A 9,893-nucleotide genomic window follows, 5' to 3' on the forward strand; every position below is an offset into this window, starting at 1 on the left:
TATCTCAATTCCAAATTACATTTTAACCTCAAAAGTTCTTAAAAACTCTATAATATTCCCAAAAAATTTCTAATAGTCATATAAATTTTCTACGATGTTACATTTCTAACTCAAAATGTGATCGTTGTATGTGATTTTGATATGTATTTTACATTTTGAATGAACTACATGGGAAGGCGTTGCTCGTGAAAAACGTATTTTCTTAGAACACTTAATTTTCTTTGTTACGCCCCTATCTGAACTATTTCGAAAAGTCCACCACCACATCATGCGAGGTGTGGAACACTCATCTGAAGTGGTTCCAAAGTGACTTCACCAACGGTGGCGATCTGCTATCACACTACGAGGCATAGGCAATTCAGTCATCACATTACGAGGCATATGCAATTTTGCGGGACTGACCGAAGTGCCCTTGCCTCTGAATCCGAGGCGAAATGCACTCTGGGGACCTCTGCTAGAGGATCCGCTGCCAATTTCAGAATGAGATCTTTGCCAGAATCTTTTCTGCACCTAAGGTTTAAAGTGATTTGACGTCTCCATGAGACTAGTTAATGTGACGTATCAACTTTATGTCAACTCAATTCGGGAGAAGAAATTAAACTAAAAGAAATTTAGAAGAAGATGCTTATAATTTGCTACATTAACATAATATAGTGTAGTGTTTTGATTAAAATTGGCCAGTAGCAAGGATTCAGAGCTACTAAAGATTGTACCCATTGAACACTTATCGAAGCCCTCCATTTTCGGAGGTGAAGAGGTGCTATGGATAGAAGGCACCCCGGTATGGATGTAGCCCATCATCGTCTATCTAAAGGATCAAACACTTCCTACTTCTAGAAGCGAGGCGAGAAAGTTAAGAAGAAGGGCTGCGCACTTCGTCCTGAAAGAGGATATGCTCTAGAAAAGAAGCTTCGCCTCACCACTTCTTCGATGTGTGGGAGGCGAAGAGGCTACATATATACTTAGGGAAATCCATGAGGGAATCTATGGAAATCACTCCGGAGGAACGGCTCTGGCGCACAAGGTTCTCCGTCAAGGCTACTTCTGGCCGACCCTGAAAAGGGATGCTTGCCAGTTTGTCCAGAAATATGACAAGTGCCAGTGCTTCTCAAAGATTCAAAGGCAGCCTTCTTAGAGCCTCACCGTAGTGACCAGCCCCTGGCCATTCGTCAAGTGGGGCATCGACTTTATTGGTCCACTCCCAAAAGGAAGAGGAAGCGCGACGTTCGCCATTGTCGCGATTGACTACTTCACCAAGTGGGGTCGAGACTGAACCTCTTGCCAAGATCACTGAGGCGAATACTACGAAATTCGTCTAGAAGTATATCATTTGTAGGTTCGGCATTCCTCACTCCTTAGTGTCCGACAACGGGAGACAATTCGACAACAGGAAAATGCGAAAATTGTGCGACGAACTGGGGATAAAAAATGATTTCTCAACGCCTCATCACCCGCAGGCAAATGGACAAGTTGAGGCAGTAAACAGAACTATCAAGCATACCCTAAAAAGGAAGCTTGACACCTCAAAGGGGGCTTGGGTAAATGAGCTTCCCCACGTCCTCTGGGCCATCAGAACCACCAGCCGAACTACAACAAGGGAAACACCATTCTCAATGACCTACGGAGCCGAGGCCATGAGCTCGATCGAGGTTGGGGTCCCATCGCACCGTCGAATATACTTCAACAAGATCAGTAACGACGAGGCCCGAGTAAACGAACTCCACCTCCTTGAAGAAAGGAGGGATACTTCCCAGGTGAATTTGGCAAAGTATCATAAAAAGATGACCCGCTATTATAACTCCAAGGTCAAAAATCGAACTCTTCATCTGGGGGACCTCGTCCTCAGAAGGGTCTTCCAGTCATCAAAGCCAACTGGGTCCGGAGTGTTCGGACCGAAGTGGGAGGGTCCTTACCGCATCCGTAGGGAATCCCGACCTGACACTTTCGAAATTGAAGACATGGCAGGGAAAGCACTACCTCATTAATGGAACATCGAACACTTGAGAAAATACTATCCGTGATAAGCTTTTGTTCCGATCCGATCTCAATGTTGTCTAATAAATGTATGTCTTGATCCGATCTCGTTTGTAATTTCCCTAGTTTACTAAGTGCTGAAAATGCCTTAGTAAAGGGTAATGTAACTTTTCTAAGTAATGATACTTCAGTTCTTTGTCACATCGGTTAGTAAATTGTTACCACAGTCCTTCAATATGTTTACTTAAGTGATCCGATCTTCTGATTATTTTTAAGAGGTGCTTAATCTTATGTGCTTGTCATTCATATGTGTAAACAAGATCAACACGATAATAAAACAGAAGCAACAATACTTAGCAAAAATTTCATTTTATTCACTTGAAATTGAATTACAAAAAAGGCCGAAGCCATTACAAGATTAGCCCTATTCTACAGGATGGCCTTCACCACCCGCCTCGGGAGCTTCTGGAGCATCCTTGGAAAGCTTATCAGGCAGGCCTCCAGTAGGTCCCCCGAATTCTGCCTCTAAAGAAGAGATGTCCAGAGTGGGGTGGACCTTTTTCTGCCGACCCAATAAGGCTTGGGCACTCCACGATGCCTAAAAATTTGCAAAGTCGTCGTATAGGGGATGCTCCTCGAAGTGGTTAATGAAGTTTTGAACAGCCACTTCCCCTGCTGGCTTCAGTTCCTCCTTCAAGGAGGCGATTTCCTCAGATTGGGCCTCCACCCCTCAGCTCCTCTTTTTCCTTATTGGAGGCCTCCAGAGCCTCCGTGGCGAGCCAGTGGTGCTCATTGGTGTGATCTACTCTTCGGGTCATAGCAGCCACCTGGTACTCTACTTCATAGAGCTCTTTCTTCAGCCGCTCTATGTCTTCTTTAGCAGCCACCAGCTGGGCCTCAACCTCCCTCCTTCCTTTTTCTTCCTCTATGGCCTTGACCCGGCCCTCCCTCATCGCATTCCCATATTGCATCGCCTCTTCGAGGCGCTTGGCAAGGTCCTCCCTCTTGGCATTGAGGTCTTTCACCAAGCCTTCAAACTGGATGCTGGTGCTCAGAGCTTGGGCCACACAGGCACTATTGGCTGCCACTAGGTCCTCAACAGTGTAGGAGGTGGTGTGGTCCCTCCATTCTTTGATCCAATACTTATTGTGGACCACCACCACTGCAGCCGTTTCTGGAGGGAGAGCCTCCAGTATTTCTTTTATTGGCTCCTCAGAGTTTGTGCCCAAGAAGTCCACTTCCTTTGAGGGATGGGCTCTTTTCCTCTTGGGCTGCCCCAGCACCTGGGTGAGAGGCACAGCAGCAATTGGCAGCGTGGCCGAGGCAGGAGAAGCCTCTGATGGCATAGGCATTTTCTCTGGAATGGCCACCCTGGTAGGAATTGTAGTTTGCCTCAAAATGGGGGGGGGGTGGCCTCATCACCATTGGTCGCTTCGAAGGGGTAGTAGGTTTTTTGCCCTTTCGAAGCAGATTGGCCTCAGGATCCTCGGGCACCTTTTCCTCTATTGGAGGGAGCCTCTTGCTGGCATCCACCAAGTCCTCCATCTGCTTCTTATAAGAGGAGGAGGAGGTCTTCAAGGCCCTCGTTTCGGCCATCATCTTTTGTATGGTCTTGAAGTTGGGCTAGAGAGGCATCTTCTTATTAAAGTTATCTGCAAGAAACAAGTAAATTAGTACAAGTGTAAACGACTTGGAAGTACAGAAAGGTATTCACTTCGAGATATTACCTTGTGAGGCCATCAGGTTGCATGTCACAAAATGAATGTTCTTTTTGATCAGCCGGTGGAACGACCTCTTCTTCGGAGGTAGTTGATAAATGACGCAGATGATCTCGAAGTCGTCGGAGGACTGCTCGTACCGAGGAAGAGTGCCTTCAAAAAATGAAAACAAATGTTAGTTATGATCCGAACCGAATAGAAATAAACAAGAATTACAGCTACAATACTCACTAAGTAACGAATACTTCGTGGCGACCGTAAGAAGTGCCAAGGGGTTCCCCTCCATCGTGTCCCATCTCCCGGCAGCCCAGCATCACGAGCTCTTTCACTCCTTGATGGAGCTCAGCACATCGAGCATGAAAGGAGTGCGATAACCCCAAGAGGTCAGGTAATACCAGCCCCTGGTCTTATCCCTCCGGCTGTTACTTTGGGAATGTAAAGGGTCTAAAAAATAGAGAAGGGCATCTCCATCCCAAGTGATGCCTCTTTCCATAACATCTAGGAGCCCACCATTTGGCTCCAGGAGTTCGGGTTCAATTGGGTCGGTGCTAAGCCATAAGACCGAAGCACCATCCAAAAAAAAGGGTGAATTGGAAGCCTAAGACCGGCCCTAAGGATCACCTCGCTTATCGCCACGCACCCTGGCTTGGGTAGCAGGCCCTCTCGTCAGGTTCGGGTAGGATCAGGTCTATACTATCTGTTATCCTATATTCAGTCCTAAGTCTTTCTAGGTCGGCTCCTTTTAGCTTGGAGAGATAATCCGACACTCCCCAATGTACAGAAATATCTGCTGGGCTATCCGGCCTCTTCCAAATGTTCTCTCCCCCAAGTATCGCTTCAGCTACTTCGGAGAAGGTCGCCACAATGGGCTCGTCCATCTGCACTAACTCAAGTCCCCTCCCCGAACTAGCACTACCCTTAGAAGCCATTTTCAGAAAGGAAATGTCTCAAATATTTACTGAAACTTACGAGTTTGAGTGTTCCCTAGCCGAAAATGGTCAAAAAGTGGTGTGTGGTCGCCAGAAATGCTTGAAGAACGCCGAAAATCGCAAAGAGTTTGAGAGCAATGGGATTTTCTATTTTCGTAAGAGTGAAAAGCTCTAAAAATGGTCTAGTCCACCTTTTATAGAGCGCTCCAACTAATCTCCACCGTTGAATTCAAATGCAATCAATCTAGGCCATCCGTCGCATCATCAATCTAGGCCGTTAAAATGAATCGCCAGATTTGATCTACGTCTAAAATTTTGCTGTGACCCTCATGCTCACATAGAACGTATCGCCTTGGTCACCACCAGCTGTCAACAATAATTGGTCGTGACGGCTTTTTAGGAAAATGGGCACTGCACCCAACTGTCACCTTGGAAATACGCAACAGCTGTCAAATCATTTAACGTCAGATACGCCCGCCTCGGATCGAGCTCTTCACTTAATTTTACAAAGTTTAGACACACCTGACGCAGAGTCCCCTGTGGGTCATCGCCTCGGTTGTTGCGTTCCCTCCTAAGCTTTACAAAATTTTAGCCATCTCCCAACGCGTCGTCCCCTGTGGTTCAGCGCACTAGTGGCAGATGAGCTCATCACTCAACTTTACAAACCCTAGACGCACCTGACGCGGAGTCCCTTGTGGTTCATCGCCTCGATCGCTACGTTCCATCCTAAGCTTTACAAAGTTTTAGTCATCTCCCAATGCGTCGTCCTCTGTGGGTTAACGCACCGGTGGCAGATGAGCTCCTCACTCAACTTTACATAGCTTAGATGCACCTGACGCGGAGTCCCCTGTTGGTCATCGCCTCGGTCGCTGCGTTCCCTCCTAAGCTTTACAAAGTTTTAGCCATCTCCTTACGCGTCGTCCAATTGGGCAGTACCTCGATCTCACATAAATTTTTCCTCTTGCAGTAGCAAAGCTTTAGCGCATCTACCTAGGATCAACGCTCCGACGAACACAGATGAACGACCCTCAAGTTCTCACTAATCACGGTCCCCATCCCGAGGCATACATACCCGATTGGGAAGACAAGTCCACCCATGATATAAATATTCATACATGAACTTGGGGGACCACTGTTACGCCTCTATCTGAACCACTTCGAAAAGTCCATCACCACATTATGCGAGGTATGGAACACTCATCCGAAGTAGTTTCGAAGTGACTTCACCAACGGTGACGATCTGCTATCACACTATGAGGCATAGGCAATTCAGTCATCACACTACGAGGCATAGGCAATTCTGCGGGACTGATCGAAGCACCCTCGCCCTTGAATCCGAGGTGAAATGCACTCCGGGGACCTCTGCCAGAGGATCCGCCACCAATTTCAGAATGAGATCTTTGCCAGAATATTTTCTGCACCTAAGATTTAAAGTGATTTGACGTCTCCATGAGGTTAGTTGATGTGACGTATCAATTTTATGTCAACTCAACTCGGGAGAAGAAATTACCCGCCCACTCTATAGACACGGCTGATTGACGCCTATGAGTAGATGCCTTATACCGTTAGATGTAGACACGTGTCCCACATCCAACGACTCTCCTTATCTATAAATACCCAAGGCTTGGCAAGAGGCAAAGGTAATGAAACTCTTACTACTTAGCACTCCATAGTAAGCAAATATATATATTTTCCTCCCCACTATTTTGCACAACCTTGGTACTATTTCGATCACCTGACCCTAACTTGACTGTTGGAGTGTATATGGCCACCATCACCCCTATTGGTTCTAATCGTGTGCATCTGACCGTGCGTTGATTGTGTGTAGGGAGGAATACGTGGAGCGGCTATCAGTTGGCCACGTGGAGGGTCCAATTTTTGAGGTCAACATTCCTCATCCACCTATGGGAATCAGAAACAATTATGTACATGATGTTTTGCCCTTTTCTATTACTTGTTTATTGTTATTTTTTTAATATTTGAATTACATATTGTGTCTTTTGTATGTGTAGGTAAATATTATTATTAAATATTGGATATGTTCACATGATTGGTTATTTTGGATCATATTTAGGTGAGCGATATCATCTTCCTAAGTTTCGATGATCTGGCCTTCCAAGAAGGAAAAAATTAGTTTTCAATCATGCACATTCATCATACGGTGAACGGTTAAAAGAACATTTAGAATTTAAGAAAAAAGTTGAAAATGATGTATCAAATGTCAAGTTTTTCTGTTGAAAAAGCATGTAAAATTTGTTACTCCTTCAATGGGAATAAAAGTCAACAATTTATACATTATGACGGTGATGAAGAGTTTTGCCCACACGTGAAGAAGCTAACAAAAATATTGAGAAATTAGGGTTGACTTAATAATTATTTGGGGATTCGTGATCCTAGTGCATTCGTTTTTCATAAATTGACAATACATTTCAGTTATTTTCATAACATTTTCATAATTGAGTCATTCGTTAAGTGAATTTAAGTAATTAGGGTTTGATTTGAAATTAGGGTTTTTCAATTTGGGGATTTCTCCCAAGATTAGGGCTTTTGATTCCAAAACTCATTTTAAGTCAATTAGTTTCGGTTAAGGCTAAAATAAATAAAATTGAACTACTCTTTCTCTGTGGGACGATACTCGGACTTCTAAAGTCCACTTTATTACTTGTCACGACCCGTACACTTGCGGTAATTTAAATCGAAAGAAATATTTCGTGAACAATGGCTGTGGTAGAATCTAACTCAATCCAAAAAGATGAGAGTCCAAGTCCTCTGGCCAATAGAATCCCATCTAGTACAGCTCTGATCTCAACCTCCAAAATCGAGCATGGGCTGTACGATGCTAAGAATGCCATGATACAGCTTCAGTGTGATTCCTAGTGATGTCCATACCATTCGTAAATCCATCCTTGATGCATCCATCAATGTTGGTTGATAAGTCTGTTTTTGCACACTTATTTAGGTCACAAACATGACTTAATAACGAGCAAAATGATTGAATTGTGACTTAATCTCATTTCATTTGTAAATTGTAGGGAACAACGATGAACATGGTGAAATTCAGGAGAAAAGACGCGAAAAAGGACTAAAATGACGTAAAGTTTAGGGACCAAGATGCAATTATCCAAAAGTTGACCCGATGAACAAATTGAGAAATCGATTAAGCCAATTGCCAATTAATGATATCTTAGGATGATGGAATGAAAGGAATGAAGAAAAGAGGCTAAGAAGTGAAGGATTTAAGTAGAGGGACCAAAATGTACATCTTTCATAGTTGGTAGCAGAGTGCTACCCTCTATGTGGTTGCATAGAGGCAAACCGAACTTAAAATGCCAGAAAATTTTTACTCTATGCGACCGCATAGAGTTGTTCTATGCGGTTGCATAGAGCAATTCTAGGGCAAGAACGTTGTTCTTTTTTCCGTCGAAACTCTTATGGAAACAATATTTTTAGGGTCCTATATAAATAAAAACTCGACCAGAAACGAGCTGAGTTTTGGCTGCAAGTTTGCCTTTTTTTTTAAATAAATGCAAAAAATAGATAAAAGAAATGAAATCTATGTTTTTTTTTTTTTACAAAAAATAAATAAATCAAGTAAAAAGATTTGATTAATATGATTTTTTTCTTTTTCTTTTTTAAAATAGATAAAATATAAACTCTCATTCTTTATCCGAGTTTGGAACTGGCTACTTAAATTTTGAGTAGACGGAGTTAAAAATTGTATACGAACAACTTGTAACGTATACAATTTTTTAAAGAAAATTAAAACATTATTATAAAATAACAAATTTTGATTAAACTGGTGTAATCAAATATCACATACTCGACGACATGTAATTTCGACATATTTATCTTGTACTCAGAAATGATCATCTTGTCAATCCTTCACCACATTAATGTTTTTAAAATATCTTCTTTCAGTCGACTCCTGACCTTAGGCAAAACCCTCTTACCTGCACTAAAAACAGACTCCAAAACTATGATGCTAATCAGAGGTGTCAGCAAATATTTTGCAATTGTGGATACTACTGGTCATCGTCATCCGCACCTCCGCCAAAATTTAATAACCTCTTCGGAACTTTTTTTAAATTTTTATTGGTATGCATATTATGATACGAACTCGATCAGCAAGGTTGCAATCAAACCCACAGGATATTGAATCGGATCCCAAGAATGCCAATATAACCAATGTTTATGGATCTGACACCAAAATAGTGAACCAAGCAACCCAACAACACCGTTGTTTGAAAGACCTCTTGATCACACGATTGAAGAAATCACACACGAATTGTGGATTTGAACCAATAAAAGATGAACCAAAAAACCCAACGGTAACGTTAACGCGAAAGACCCCTTGATTACACAATTCAATGATTCAATCCGATATTTTGAACACCACAATATGATTAGTCTTGATAAGTTCGCCCCATTCAATTTAATGAACAAGATAAATTTGAAGCAAAGTGTAATACCCCGAACTTCACGTTCTACATTTGGCCAATATGATTCATGCATTCCATGCTAATTACATTGTCATTTGTATCAATTTCCTGATTTCCTTCTCTTAAAACGATGCATTTGACCATCAAGGCTTTAAAATCCTAACATGGTGATAACCTTCGACTCTTCGATCTAGGTGGTGAATTTTATATTGAGCTATGATAGAAAGTTAGATTAACTAAATGTTGGAGATTGGCTTGGTAAGTAATGTAATATTTGAAAGGCCAAAAATTTATATCAACGAAGGTTCAAGCTTTCCATTTGGCTAATCGAGGTCACCTTAAACCCTAGATAGGTAATTCACATATTTGGGACATGAGGGATGAAGTGACATTATCACAACGTAATAATATGTGTCTTATACGACATTATAAATATTGAGGTGCGAATTGTTGAAATCGGTTGAGAATCGGGTAAGAAATTAAATGAACAGCTGAGGAATTAGATCTATAAAGTACTTTGGGATCTTAATGCAAGTGAAATATATTGTAAGCACATCAAAATAAACGAATGACACTGGATTTATACCTGCAAGGATAGATGTAAAATCAGAATTTAATCAAAGGAGACAACACCTACTTAACATGTGACGACTTGCCACTTTAACCTCTAATTCCTTCAACCTTAAGCCTCCAACACGTCCTATAAGTCCTTAGAACTTTACACAAGATATTTATAACTCTTCTAAGTCACATATGGCTCCATGTGGTGCAAGGGAGAAGTCAAAGTTGGCTGCAAGAAGCCACCTCCTACTTGGACAGCTCATGCTAGGGGA

Source organism: Olea europaea, unplaced genomic scaffold (assembly GCF_002742605.1).
Source record: "Olea europaea var. sylvestris unplaced genomic scaffold, O_europaea_v1 scaffold747, whole genome shotgun sequence".
In the NCBI taxonomy this organism is placed as follows: Eukaryota; Viridiplantae; Streptophyta; class Magnoliopsida; order Lamiales; family Oleaceae; genus Olea; species Olea europaea.